General features: G+C 42.9%; 1 protein-coding gene across 3 annotated transcripts in view; it reads left to right on the forward strand.

Moving 5' to 3' along the window:
* The window catches only part of RARB (retinoic acid receptor beta), a 672,606-nt gene that overhangs the window by 175,124 nt on the left and 481,872 nt on the right, over window positions 1-15,610 (forward strand). The window lies entirely within an intron of this gene.

Consider the following 15,610-nt stretch of genomic DNA (forward strand, 5'->3'; position numbering starts at 1 on the left):
TTCATAAAATTATCTTGCCAGGTAAACACATTGCATGATATTTCAATAGCCTATTTAGGAAAAAAACGATATGCGTATTTTTGCAAAGGAATTATAATGACATCGTGAGAGTGATAACATCAGTACATACACATTTTAGGTGGTTTAGTTACAGAAGGTATTTGAGTGATGGAGAATGTAGCTCCAGGAGGGAGGCACAAAGGAAGTAACAAAATCAAAGAGAGCTATAGGCACTAATGGGGACTGGATCCTATCCCACAAAAATATCCCAAATTATGACAAGAGCTATGTTGAAATACTGCTTAACATCAGGTCAGTTTATTTACTAGCCAAACTTTCTTTCATTAAAGTGGCATTTACCGTGGTCTGAGGCACCAATGTTGGAGGTTTTGTTGTTGTTGTTGTTGTTGTTCGGTTTTTTTCCATGCACCTATTGACAGAGGCATTATTTTTGTTTTGTTTTGCCTTGTTTGCTTTCAGTGAGATTCAGCAATAGCAAGCCTCTCCTTGGCAGAGAAGCCAGGAATATTTTCAATTTATTTCTTCCTCTTTAAAGGAGTTTGAACTGATAAATAGTTCCCATGTGAAGGATGCTAAAGTCCAAATGGAAACAGTGCTTTTCGTAGATTGTATTCCTTGTTAAATTAGAATCCTTTGAAATCAGGAAAAAGACCATTCCCAGATGTTGGTACCTTAGCACTCAGAGTCCCCACTTAATGACACAAGAATCAATGGGCCTTGGAGAACAATTCCTTAACATTGACCTGATGCGGGATGTAACTTCAATCCAGGTCCGCTGATGTGACTTATCAGAAGAATATTCATTAACCAAATGACAGAAAGCAGTAATTAAAATCCATAGTTAATCTGCATGAAAGCACAAAATAACACAGAGGTAGGACAACTTTGAAGAATTAAAAATCCATTTCCTGAAAGGGGCAAGAGACCGGCTTTGAGCTACCTTATCATCAGAAAGAACTTGGCGCTTTTGCATATCATCAGAAAGCCTTGCCCCAAATAACCTCCGTGTGGAGATGAGATACAAACCCTGAGCTGTTTCTCATTAGTTCCTTCTGGAGAAAAAGGAGTGTTTGAGGAAGGACTCCAGTATGGGATACTTTTAAGCCTCTCCAAACTTCTGATATTTGTTCTTTGTTCCAACAGCTTTGCATTTCAAAACCAGTATTTGTTTTACACAAGTGTTCTAATCTTAGGAATTATTTCACTACCCATGTTTCATGTGTAACTTCCCTCCCTTACCAAAAAAAAAAAAAAAAAAAAATCTCCTGTCACTGTACTCACAATCCCCTGTGCTCTTAAGAAGTTACAGCTTCAGGGGCGCCTGGGTGGCTCTCAGTCGGTTAGACGTCCGACTTCAGCCCAGGTCACGATCTCGCGGTCCGTGAGTTCGAGCCCCGCGTCGGGCTCTGGGCTGATGGCTCAGAGCCTGGAGCCTGCTTCTGATTCTGTGTCTCCCTCTCTCTCTGCCCCTCCCCTGTTCATGCTCTGTCTCTCTCTGTCTCAAAAATAAATAAACGTTAAAAGAAGTTACAGCTTCAGAACAAAATAGGATTCTGGTCGTTTTCCATTGAACCACCTTCCCGTTGTCTGGTGCTGTCACATAATGTGGATGTTGTTGCCTTGGGGGACAAGATTTTTTATTAGACTTTCAGGATATAGCCTCTTAATAGACAGTCGATGAATCTCCTCTCACTTCCTGGATAAACAGTTCAGATTAGACAAATATAAAATATTCATGGTACTAAAGAGACAAAAATGCCCCCAAATAAAGTATAATGTTTTAACCCTCAGTAGAGAAGACTCTTAGAAACAGCCAGCGTGCACTTAAATACATAATTGCTGTATGGTGTATCGTAACAGGCATCTCTTGTTCAAGCTCACACTCCATTTTTCATGTGGGGGAAGAGATGGTTTCCTTCAAAAAATGTTTAAGATAACCCATGATCTCAAAAGTACTAGATACATATTATTAAAATAAAATATGAAGGCAATTGGCTGTGTTCCAGAAAGGCTGAACTCTGTTAAAGAACATAATGAACAGTCATAGCTTCGCGTGCAATTATTTAATTGGGGAATAGATTTTTCTATCACTGTCCCTGGCAGTAGCAGCCATTTGATCCCGAAGCTTGGATTAAATGTTTCATCAGTAGTGCCTATTTAAGGATCTTTATGGAACAACAAGTCAGTCCCCTGGGCAAGCCCATGTCAACTGCAATAAAGAGATCTGCACAAGTGAGGGAGAGGTATTTTTTTTTACAACATGTACAGAGAATTGAACGTGCGCTGGGTTATCTGGATGCTTTCTGAGGTTTGAGGGCGCACAGTCTCCTGATGGCAAAGGTTGGAAGCTGACCTCAGCTTGTCCATGGGATTTTATGATTTCCTCAGGAACATGATTTCTCAAGCTACCACCCTCTTTCTAAGCACAGGTGAGTCCTTGCAAACAGGAAAATGGCACAGAAACTGTGACTTGCCTTTCTTTTTTAGGAAATAGCCACTTTTGAACCTTAAGCTGGACGGCTTACTGCTTTATGCCTTCTGCAAAATCCACTCTCTGTTTCGCAAAGGGTAGATGTAAATTTTATAGACGTGACAATGATCTTTTAGTTGGGTTAGGTTTTTTCCCCACTTAATCTCCGAGTGATCATAGACATAAGTGCACACGGATGTAGGACTGGAGATTATTTGTGGAGCGGGCACTAAAAGGCATTTGTCACATTAAAACAGCTGAATACATTTAAAAGCATTCTGAAAATGAAAATCTGAACATCTGCATACTTTTAAGAAGGCAAAAAAATGTAATGTGTTGTCGCTACTGTGAATAACCATGTAAAAGGGTTTAATTTGGGGTTTATTTTTCCCTCTTGATGTTGTGATCGTATTTTTTAGTCTGCATAGTCTGGAGGTTATCTCGAACTTGATAAAAATGCATCCTGCGACATGGTTGAATCCGAAGATGTTGCGTGGAGATTTATTTTCAGGATCTGGGGATGTGTTTGGGCACGCTGTTTCACTCAAATTAAGAAACCAATTGCGGCACAATGTTCTTTTATAGACTTCTAGTATTTGGATAATTGAATGGCCATGCTCTGTCTCACTCTAGCTTAAGAGGCATCTTTCCGAGATGGGGGGGGGGGGGGGAGTGGAAACGAGGGCTTTTACAGCCAGGCTCTAGGAATCTGCTGACGAGGCACTTAGGAGAGACAAGGCGGTCCTGTCGGTTGCTTAGAAAAGTTCACAAAATCCTTCCCATCTGTTAAGTGACCGGGAGAAAAGTATGCGACCCAAAAGGTTGCAAAGGATTGTGATGTTAGAGCCTTTTCGAGAACAAGACAAATACTCCAAGTGCCCTTTTCCCTCAGTTTCATGTAGGAATTTTTGTGTGTTCATTTGTTTGCCCAACATCTTTGAAAAAGAAAAAAAAAAAAAAAATGAGGTTCTGTCCTGAATAAAGCATCTCTCAATTGGTAGGCGGGCATTCCTCTGGAATTTAGAAAAAGTTGAAGTAGAAACTGGTGTCTCTCACTTTAATTTTTGCTGCTGCTTCTCATACCCTCTTTCCCAGTGGAGAAGAGAGGTGGGCTGGACTGGCCTGCCCTGTCCCCACACCACGGAAGGAAATTGTCATCTGGGACTCAAATTACGTCCTGGCTCCTTTCTTTTTCTTTTCTTTTCTTTTTTTTTCCCCAGGAGATGTAAAGATAGCATTTACATTTGTGCCGAAACTTTGTGAACACCCTATTTATGATAAAATCTGCCTCTGAGAGGCATGTTGTCCTGCTCGGTAATTGCCGTTGGCTGTCCGAACAGTATTCCGCCAAATACATTCCCAGACAATAATGTCATCTACTGTGTGAGTTCTAGGTGTGAGGGGAGGATGTTGTATGCAAGCCTCATTTTTCCTTGTGTCCTTAGTCCCTAGTAGTAACTTAGGGAGGGGCCTGAGCCTACAGCTCAGAACAACTAAGGTGTTGCTCAGAGCATCCCAGGCGAGTGGGACCAGGGAGATTTTCAGTTACAGTGGTCTAGCTGCCACATTCACGTACGTATATGGCGTCCGTCCTCACATCATGCACGAGTGTTGCTCACGATGGTGTTGGCCGTGGATTAATCTCATTTTTCCGGGGCCCCCTGCTCTGACGCCTGTGGTGAGCCAGAACTCTCCTGCTCATTGTGGACGTGTAGTTCTTCATGATTTTTGCTACCATTTCCACTGGAAGATGACCACCTACTTGTTTCAGTTTTAGTTGTGTGATCCAGGACTACTTAGAAATCTGTTTTCCTTTCGTATAGTGTCTGGGTTGGGTTGGATTTATGTTTGTGTGTACCTTAGTTTTTATCGACGAAAGTAAGGGGTGCTACTCCTCAGGACCCCCTTTGGAGCCTGGAGCTTGTAAATCATCACCACCGTGTTCTCCAGAATAGAATACAGGATTCTGGGGCATGTGGGTGGCTCGGTCAGTTGAGCACCCAACTCTTGATGGCTCAGGATCATGATTTCACTGTTTGTGGGATCGAGCCCCACATTGGGTTTGGCACTGGCAGTATGGAGCCTACTTAGGATTCTGTCTCCTTCTCTCTCCTTATCTCCCTCTCTCTCTCTCTCTCAAAGTAAATGAATAAGCGCTAAAAAAAAAAAAATACAGGATTCCTCCTATGACTAGCATTATTCTGGGATTGAAGTATCTTTCGAGCACCTTCCCGTTTGCTAACGCGTGATGAATCATCCATATGCTTTCACTTACCACGTGCCTACCGCATGCCTCTGTGAGAGTGCAGACGTGTTCGGGACAATTATTCTCAAACTCTAGTATGCGTTCATATTCCTCGGGGGTCTTGTTAAAATGGAGATTCTGATGCACAAAGTCTGAAGAGTGGCCTTGAGGTTCTTTAGTCCTGGAAAGTACCCAAATGAAGTCAGTGCTTCTGGTCTGTGGGTATTAAGGGTGTAAGATACCCTCCGTGGACTTAGACCATGCCAGGTTTTATGAGATCTTGCACAAATAACTGAGGACCAGTTGTGAGGAAGGAGGCATTTAGCTAATGTTGGTCACCTATTGCTTGTAAGTCACATGCTATGCTACGTGATAATGGTGTGAACCCTGATATTTTTGGTACCCTCTATCTGGTTTGAGAGGCAGGCATATAAACCACTAATTTCGTTAGACTGTGACAGATAGAGCTCAGTGGCAAGATGGCAGTAGAGCCGAGGGGAGGGAGAAGCCCTGCGTGTGGGGGTCAAGGAAGCATCACAGAAGTGACTTTGTTCATCTGAGGCTTGAAGGGTAAGAGGTTTCCAAACTGATGATGTAGGAAAGTGCCTGTTCAACAATATAGAGGCACAGTGCAGCATAGAGTGTTTGAAGGAGCTCACAATTCCTGGGGCAAGGGCTGCATGTATAAGGAGATGCATGTGTCAGGAAATGGAGTTCATTAAAAAAAAAAAAAAAAAAGCATCAGGGGTGCCTGGGTGGCTCAGTCAGTTAAGCGTCCAACTTCAGCTCAGCTTGTGATGTCGTGGTTTGTGAGTTTGAGCCCCACGTTGGGCTCTGTGTTGACAGCCTAGAGCCTGGAGCCTGCTTTGGATTCTGTGTCTACCTCTCTCTCTGCTCCTCCCCTGTTCGTGCTCTGTCTGTCTGTCTCTCTCTCTCAAAAGTAAATAAACATTAAAAAAAAAAAAAATAGCATATGCTAGCCATCTCACATTTATTAGTCCTTGTCTTACAACAAATCTGAAAGAAAGTACTATTATTCCCATTTTGTAGGTAAAGAAACTGAGGTTCAGGGAAATTACGGAATTCTTTGGCAGACGTACAGTTTGTCAGAGGCTGGGCTGGATTTCAGCCCCTCATCTCAGCAACATCAAAGCCCTGGCTACTTTCTCTTTGCCAAGCTGGGGGAAGTCGGCAGAGGCCAAATCACAACAAGCCTTGTAAACTGCATTATGGAGGTTAAACTGGACCCCATGAACAGTGGGAAACCTTGGAAGACTTTTATTTTTTTTTTTAATGTTTTTATTTATTTTTGAGACACAGAGAGACAGAGCATGAACAGGGGAGGGTCAGAGAGAGAGGGAGACACAGAATCGGAAACAGGCTCCAGGCTCTGAGCCGTCAGCACAGAGCCGGACGCGGGGCTCGAACTCACAGACCGTGAGATCATGACCTGAGCCGAAGTCGGACGCTTAATCGACCGAGCCACCCAGGCGCCCCGGAAGACTTTTAAATAGATAGCATTTGGATTGTTGAAGTATTCAATCATCCTGGGTAGGAGTAATTTTAAAGGAAGCCTTATGGAAATAGATGAGAAATTGATTACTGTTAAGCACCCAAAATTGTCAGCCCATGGGTGCTCTAGGAAAACATGAACCTCATGAAATTTAAGGAGCTTCAATCTAGTCCACAAGAACTTGTGTATACAAAACAAAATACCAGCTACAGGCTCCGAAGGTACCTCCAAATTCAGACTAACCACCGGCATATAGGATACCCGAAGAGCAAACCAGCCTGTAACTGGGTACTGTCCAGAAGCAGGAGGTGGAGCTCCGTAATTCTAAGGATGCTGCTGCCTCAAGACCCAGCCACTGAGTTATTTAAACTGAGTTGAATCTTCCCACACCCATAATTGTCTGTTGTCCACTTAAGTGAGGTCTATTTGATGCTATTTTTCAGCCTTTCCCCTGTTAATCACTAACCTCTGTTTGAAAGTCTTCCCAAGGCGAGGGCTTCTCTACATCAAGGGGCGATGGCATGTGTAATATATACACCCATCACATATACCCTAGCAGTCATTTCCGGAGCACGGACAAATAGCAAAATTGCTCTGGAGGAACCCCATGAGGAAGGTAACAACATACTGGTTTTACAAAGGAGGAAAGTGCGACACCGGGCAGTTAAATTCACTCGCTCAGTCACAGAGCTAGTCAGAAGCTGGGTGCCAACCCAGGTCTTCGTGCAGCAAAGCCTTTATATCTCACCCAGGGCAGCTCTACCTCCCTTGCTACGCCTTACGTCTATAGGCTCCTTCCTAATGTTCAAAACCATTTTACTCATTTGATGTATTTTTCTTGCTGCTGCTGCTTCAGAGGCAAGTAAAAGGATAGTCCCCTTGTTTGACAGATGAAAAAGAGACTAGGTAAATAGGATTGCCCCAAGGTGACAATTTATAAGGACTGTTCCTTCTCTTCCTGGCTTCTTATCTAATGCTCTTTCTCTTTATCTCCAGGCCTCCTCCCAAGGTTCAGTGGTTCTTAAATTTGGCTATATTTGGTGATCACCTGGAGATCTTTGAAAAGGCAGATGCCTGGCTTTGAAAACAGCCAATGCCTGCACACACATTCTGATTCATTTGGTATATGATGCGTCAGGATTGTCAAAGTTGTCTAGGAGATCCTAAGATGCAGCAGAGTTTGGGAACCACTGCCTTATCTTTTGGGGTAGTAGGTGTGGGATTGGTTTAGAGCAGCGATTTTGAAAGCATGGTTCCTGGACCAGCGGCATCAGTACCACTTGGGAACTTAATAGAAATGCAAATTTTTGGATTTCACACCAGACCTATACATCACAAACTCGGAGGGTGGAGCCCAGAAATCTGTGTTTTAAGCAAGTTTGCCAAGCGACTCTGATACAAGCCAACCCCCTTGGCCATACTTCCTCCCCACAGGTTTATGGTGTGGAACATGGTGACCAGCTGTCTGCTATTTTTACTGAGGCCAGAGCCCAGGGGAAATATATTTAAACCCAAATGACAGTACAAGGCCTTCAGATTTGTATTAAAGATGGATATCCTGGTAGTGTAGGTTGCCAACTGCAGGAATAAAAAACTGAGGGAGGATTCTGGAATCTTTCTGGGGGTGGCCAGAGCAATGCACCATCAAAAAGCAAAAAAAGAAGGAAAAGGAAGAAATGGGCCTCTGGAGAAAAACGAAAGCATCTGACTTTACTTTCGTCATTTACAGCCCTTCCTTCCTGCACTTTGAAGTTAATGGTGATGTCTTCTTAACCGGCACCTCTTGTTTTCTCCTGAAAATCTCAATGCAGTTCGAGTCTCCGTCTTCCAAGTAGTTCCGAGCTTATGGCAGAGGGCAGGCATGTATTGCCTGAGAAGTGAAGGGCTGAATTATGGATGGCAAAGTGACTTTTCCTCTGCCTCTTTCCCATTACTGGGCCACTAATTGGCATCATTTCCCGGCTACCGCAATTTTTTTTTTTCAACATTATAATTTTAAGTAATTCAGTATATTAGCCAATTTCCCTAATGCCCTCTGTTACATGTTCATTCAATGTGGCTGGTTTTTGTCATATTTTTCCAAGTATTTCCACTGGAGTTCACTCAGTAGCTGCCTGGGTTGTGTTAGAGGGACTCTTAGGACAATGGTTTATGAAAGAATTAAGGATTTAGCATATTGAAGTGGGGAAGGTGTTAATGGGTTATCCTTGTTCAAACTGAGAATTTGTAAGACCCTCCCCTGGGGGGTGGGGAAAGGGAAGTATTTATGCTAGGCTGGATACCGCTGTAGAGACTGTGGGAAGAGTTGGGAGAGATTGTATCTAAATTAGTAAATTTAATACAGATTCAAGAAACTCCAGCTGGTTGACCTTAGTCATTAGTCACCAATCTTAAAATGCTTTATAATATATGCAAAATATTCCCCTCTAACTTAGTAAATTTTTCATTATTTTTAGTTGTACCTATTTCGACCAATAACTGACTTTGGGTTTTGACTCTGGCATCGTTTGACTTCTTCTGTCATGCAGTGAGGGACCTGTGTTTAAAATGTCGTGAAAACGCTACGAAAAGGGAGCAAAGACGAGCGGAGGGGAAAAGGACAGCCTAGCCTCTCTTACCTGGGCGAGGTGGGTGTTTGACCTCCTAGTATCTCAAGATGATTAATCTGGGGGTGGACCCTGCATATTAATCATCTGTCAGCTGAGGCTCCCGGGAAGACTAATCTATTCATAGACCAAACCTTGTCAAAAGAGAATAGGCCCCTAAGTAGACAAATGCTGAGTATTTCATCCGCCAAGAAGTGGTATGGGATATGAAATGATGTTTCATTTTAAGCTACCTGAAACCTCTCGAATAGAGGCTTCCCCAGCCTGAGGGATTGTGTAAGGAGGGACAGGCAAACCTTTATTAATAGCCTTCAAGAATAAAATAAGCATCTCAGACATCCTGGCAACACGTTTCTTCGTGAGTTACTTCTTCTAGGTCTTTGTAGTGATTGAGCTGAGAAAGGGTGCGAGTGATTTGAAAGGTAGAGGAAGAGCAAAGGGCGACAGTGCAGTGAAGATTCGTGTTGCCATTTTTGTACCCGAACTCAAAGACCCACTGGAACAAGAGGGTACGTGGCCTGAGAGACCGTGCGCTGAAACTCTGCAGGACAGAAACCAAAGCATTTGGAGACCACGCCCAACAATTTAAAGCAGAGAAACTGAAAGAGCAGCTAAAAAGGAAAGAAGAAGAAACATACGTTAAAAAAGACATCTAGCCAAAGCACATCCCCAGGTGCTAAAAAAGAGTAACGTGAAAACATTTGGGGTTTTACTTGAATGTTTTTATAACATAATCTTACGACTTCATCAGGGGAGAGGAGGGAAATCGATTTCACTAAAATTGCATAGGAAAATGTCCGCAATTGAAATACTTTCCAACACGGTAATGACAAGCTACTTCGCGGGGGACAGCGTCCACAGTAAAGTGACAATAGACTCCTGGGCATCATCCCATCCAGGTCCCAATGCTACTTGTGCTCCCCTACTCACTACCCTCACCTCTGTAGTCTCAGTTTCGCATCTATATGTTCCAGGTCATAGTTGATTCCCCTTTTAGGGAATATCATTGTTTTAATTCTCATCCAAATCTCACCCCTATTTATGAATTTGGAAATGCACCTCATGAGTCCTCAGCAGTAGCACAAACATTGGGCTGGTCTCCAAGAGATGAAACGACACTTCCTACCCTTGAGTTGCTCATTGTGCTTTGGAGATTCAGACACGGAAATAACCAGTCTGTGGTACCATGTGATAAGCACTGTCAATTTTTGTTTGTTGGTTTTACTTTTAATAAGTATCCCATAAATGGAGTGGCTGGGTGGCTCAGTCAATTAAGCATCCAACTTCGGCTCAAGTCATGATCTCAACAGTTTGTGGGTTCGAGCCCCGTGTTGGGCTCTGTGCCGACAGCTCAGAGCCTGGAGCCTGTTTCACATTCTGTGTCTCCCTCGCTCTCTGCCCCTCCCTGGCTCATTCTCTCTCTCTCTCTCTCTCTCTCTCTCAAAAATAAACATTAAGAAAAAAAAATTTTTTAATAAGTATAATTTAAACTCAGAGGGGCTCCCGGGTGGCTTAGTTGGTTACGCATCCAACTTCAGCTCAGGTCATAATCTCATCACTCATGAGTTCGAGCCCCGCGTCGGCCTCTGTGCTGACAGTTCCAAGCCTGGAGCCTACTTCGGATTCTGTGTCTCCCTCTCTCTCAGGTTCTGTCTCTCTCCCCCACTCGTTCTCTGTCTCTCGCTCTCAAAAATAAATTTTAAAATGTATAATCTAAATGCAGAAAAGATTGTGCATAGGACTGTGGGTTTTCACCAGGTACAAGGAACCAGTGTAGAGGGAGCTCCGAGTTTGCCCAAGCATTCTGCGGTGGCTTCCCCCTGGGGATAAAGCTGGAAGGGGGACCTGAAGAGCGAGTAGTTCTAGGCAGGTAAGGGTAGGTAGGGGAAGAAAGGGTGGGTATTCCAGGTGAGGAATTCTTCCAGCTCGCCTCCTCTGGAAAGATTTCTGTGACGGTCCCAGCTCTCACTGACCAAGATCTTGTAATTGTAGCAGTCCAGTTAGAAATCAGAGACCTTCTAACATGCAGCATCTCCTAGGCTTGTTTTTCTCCATGTTTGTCTTACTTACCTACCAGATGAAGTTAGGGATGCAGAATGAGGGAAGAGTATTCTTGCCTGTGTAACCTTAGGTAAAGGATTCTACCTAGTACGGGTTCAGTTTCTTCATCATCAAAGCTTGTTGGGAAAAGATGACCCTAGATCAGGATTGGCAGACCATTTATATGGGCCAAATCCAGCCTGCAAACTCTTTTCATGAAGAAAGTTTTATTGGGACACAGCCATGGTCATGTATGTCCATGTTGTTTGTGGCTGCTTTTGTGCCACGATGGAAAAGTTGACTAGTTGGGACAGAGACTATGTGGCCCACAAAGCTTAAAACATTTACTATCTTGTCCATTGCAAAAAAAGTTTGCCGACCACTGACCTGTGCTTCTTTGTCAGCATATGTTTGTTTGGGTGGTGATGGTTAGTTAGGGGTGAATCTAATTTGTAACGCTTCCTTTTTAAATTGTATCCTCCCCGACACCAATGCCCTACCCCTGCATCCAACTTAAATTATAAGTACTCTTCATTTTGCTAGGCTTAGCGTTTAAGGGATTTTTAGAAATGTTTTCCTCTAAGATAGTTGAGAGACTGAAACCCTTTGGTACAACTACTTTGAGCGGCTAGCATGTCAGTCCCATGAAAGAGGAATGTGGGGCCATTCACTGCTGGAACCCCAAAGTATCGCTATGTGTCCAACACAGAGAGGGCGTGTAAGAATGACTCTTTGGGGGTGAAGTGATGAAGCAGTCATGACTGGAGCTGGTGAGTGTGAAAAGAAAGATGGTGAGGCACCTGGGTGGTTCAGTCGCTTAAGTATCTAGCTCTTGCTTCCAGCTCAGGTCATGATCTCATGGGTTGTGAGATCGAGCCCCATGTCAGGCTTCTCCTGACAGCATGGGGCCTGCTTGGGATTCTCTCTGCCCCCTTCCCTGCTCATACTCATGCTCTCTCTCTCTCTCAAAATAAGTAAACTTAAAAGAGAGATGGTAGCAGAACAGGGAGGAACTGGGCCTTAAAGTGAGTTCACCTGTTAGGCACCCCAAGGAAGATTGCCCCCTACCCTGCTCGGTTTTTCTGTTCCCTTGACCAAGGTCCAATGTTGCGTGTCCATCCTTGTTTCAGAAGAAATGGACCTACAGCAGACAGTGGGGTTGTTTTTGTTTTTGTTTTTCTTAATGTGGCATTGGGTAAAGAGGAGGTCTAGATTGCCAGAACGAGCTTTGCAAGGAAAAAAGTACTAATATGACAGAGTAAGAACATGCTGAATGAAGCATTTCATTTATAATGTCTTAGAAAAGAAAAAAAAAAAAAAAAACTTACCAGGGAAAAAGTTCATCTGAAAAATACCAAGATTAAGATGCGTATGTATCATTGAATCAAATTACTTCTTCTAAGATATTATTATACTATTAACATTTTTCCATTACTGTCAATTTTCCTCTAACTTTTTCATGAGTGTTTTCAGCATTAAAACACACACGGGCATACACACGCGCACAAAGGCTTTCATTATGCAGTGGATGATGACTAAACATCTGTGATGAGGTTTTATTGATGTAAGTCTGTCCACGGAAGGCTACTGGCACCCTCCCTTTTGGCCGTTGCTATCTATGGTTCATTTCTCCGATGGTTGGTGATCATGGTGATCAGATCTACTTCAGGACAGCTTACCATACCTCTCCCTTCCATCGACTCTTGCCTTTTTTTTTTTTTTTTTAATGTTTATTCATTTTTGAGAGACAAAACAGAGTGTGAGCTGTCAGCACAGAGCCCGATGCGGGGCTCGCACTCACGGACCGCGAGATCATGACCTGAGCCGAAGTGGGACGCTCAACCGACTGAGCCACCCAGGCGCCCAGACTCTTGCCATTTTTTAATGTAGTCCCCTCAGTCAGATAGGCAGGAAAGCTGCAGAAACACATTACAGGCTGTTAGTAAACACTTTTCCTAATGGACCACCTTGGCTTCTTGGCCTTTGGTTTTCATCCAGTTTAAAATACTGTTTCCTGGTTTTACCCAGCCTTTTCTCTACTAAACAGGAGTAGTATCTGCTTTGTCTTTTCCACCCCCCAAAACCTCTGGCTTACCATTCTAGGGGATGGAAGGTGACAGAAAGTGTTCATTCGTTCACTCATTCCTGCATCAAATGATTACTGAATATGTACTGTATTCTAGAGAAGATACTGGGATTAGAAACAGACAGAATTTCTGTTTTGTTTTGTTTTGTTTTACAACATTTACTTTTTGGGGGGTGGAAAACAAACCAACAATAATTGAATAAATAACAAGCAAAGGAAATAAATGATCGTAAATAATATGTGGAGAATTTAAACATGACTGTACTTGATTGGAGGAACGAAGGTAGGTGCCATTAAAGCTGTGATCTACATAAAGAGAAGCCAACCTTGCAAAGATCATGGCAAAGAGTGTTCTTAAAGATAAGATCTTGGAAAAGAGTGTTCTACAGATAAGATCAGCTAAAGTTTGAGGTGTAGTTAGATGGTTTAAAAAAAAATCTTTGAAGATGAGTGGTTTAGGAAAAGCAGAGAAGAATTTAACTCCGAATAATAAAGCCTGAAGGATATTCGGGCATCTGATTCTTAAGAATACGTGTATCTGCCAGTAGCCTGACTAACTACATTGGGGGTTTTTTTGGTATGTTTCTACTGGACAGAGCGAGTACTTTTAAACCTAGTATTTATGTTCCAGCATTGAAAGGTATCTCTGCTCTTCATTGTCTTTCTAATCCAGTTGGGATTCCAGATAAGTTTAGGGCAGAGTTACGTTTTTGGATTGAATTTGAATGGGTCCATAGAGATATTCATCCTGTGATCACTGTTCCAGTTAAACTGGGAGATTCTGGGAGAACCACTCAGGAAGTATTGGAGAGGATAACACACAGGTCAGTGTATATCACTATGTAAGCCATCCATGTGAAATGTTGAGTGAGATGGGCAGTAGGAAGTGGAAACCCTTGGATCAATACGGTCAGGTTGAGATTCAGTTCATCACAGCCTCTTCTTGGTTCTTAGTGCCGCACCCAGAGCTGAAGCACAGATCATGCTGTTGGATCAGCAAGGCAACAGTATAGTTAACATGCTTCACGTGAGGGATCGTTGGAGGGGATTATTGGATTTATTTGGCAGAAGGTCATTTCTGGAGTTCTGTGATGTCATCTGTGGAGATTCTTAGTACTGTAGGTCTCTGGTCTGTATTTAAAGGTCAGTGGAGATCAAGTTTAACTGGAAGGTGCTGGGAGTATTTGGTGGCCGGAGAATTCCTTTCAAGGCACTCGCAGTCTCAGGAAAGAGGCTTGGTGACCTCTACTGTATCTGAGCCTTTGAGAATTCCACAACCATTCTGGGAACCGATGAGAGCAGAATATGCATGTGGAAAAGACAAAGTTAAAAACCTATACCATGAAACGTGAAAGCTTTCTTCCCTCATTCTCCTCCCCAGTCATTACCACCTGTGACTTTCCATAAAAAGATGTGTACGGGGAAAACTGGCTCATCTAGAATACAAGTATATTCTCAGAAATTGTAAAGATCGTATATACGTGTTTCTTATATGTTTACTGTCCTACAAATTGGTTGTTTCACGTACAGATTTATTTTGGAGACTTTTGTATATCGTTATATTCCGGTCTACTTCATTTCTGGGTTTGGTTTTGTTTGTTTGTTTTTTTGAAAAAAACAGCATTGTATCATTTTGTGTGGTCACACCAAAATTTATTTCACCACTCTCTTCTTGATACACCTTTCGTTTATATTTTTACATTCAGTATGGCATCTCCCTGACATACTCTTTTGACTCTTTCCATGGGATACTCTGTTAGAGAATTGCTGGCTCAAAGTACATAGGCATTTTAAATTCTCAAAATTGTAATAGCCTCTCCAAAAGTTTATGGAAGTATACATTTCCGCCAATAGTGTATATGGGCCTCCGCTTCCCATATACATCCCCCATACATCCTCTTCCACTCTGGGTACTTGCAAATTTTATTTTTTGAGTGCTCTATTGGGTGAAACCCTGTGTCTTTCTGTTAGGATTTTCTTCTCTTTAAAATAACTCCTATAGGGGCGCCTGGGTGGCTCAGTCGGTTAAGCATCCGACTTCAGCTCAGGTCACGATCTCGCAGTCCACGGGTTCGAGCCCCGCGTCGGGCTCTGGGCTGATGGCTCAGAGCCTGGAGCCTGCTTCCGATTCTGTGTTTCCCTCTCTCTCTGCCCCTCCCCCGTTCATGCTGTGTCTCTCTCTGTCTGAAAAATAAATAAACGTTAAAAAAAATTAAAAAATAATAAAATAAAATAACTCCTATAATAGGGCAAACACGCAACAGGACATAACCGTTTGAAAGCTAGGTCTGTTAAGAGTTTGATACATGTCTATTGTTTCTCATCCGATGCTCGTAGGGGCTGGACTTATTTCAAAATTCAAAATTTTTCCGATTTTGGAAGGTACCATGTATAGATGCCGTGAATTAGTATCACTCCCCACCGAGTGGGGAGCAGCACTTCCTAAAAGCACAGCCGTGCTTCTGTAGCAAACCGTATACCTTATCCCCACAAAGTGGACCAAGCAAAGATAATAAATACCCTCACATCAGTTTAGGGAGGGCTTTTGCCATGAGATGAGTTTGCATCAGGTAAGGTCTCGCCTCCAAATGAGTTATGAAAAAGAAACGTGGGGGTTCAGAGCTATTGG

Source organism: Panthera onca, chromosome C2 (genome assembly GCF_046562875.1).
Source record: "Panthera onca isolate mPanOnc1 chromosome C2, mPanOnc1 haplotype 2, whole genome shotgun sequence".
Taxonomy (NCBI): Eukaryota; Metazoa; Chordata; class Mammalia; order Carnivora; family Felidae; genus Panthera; species Panthera onca.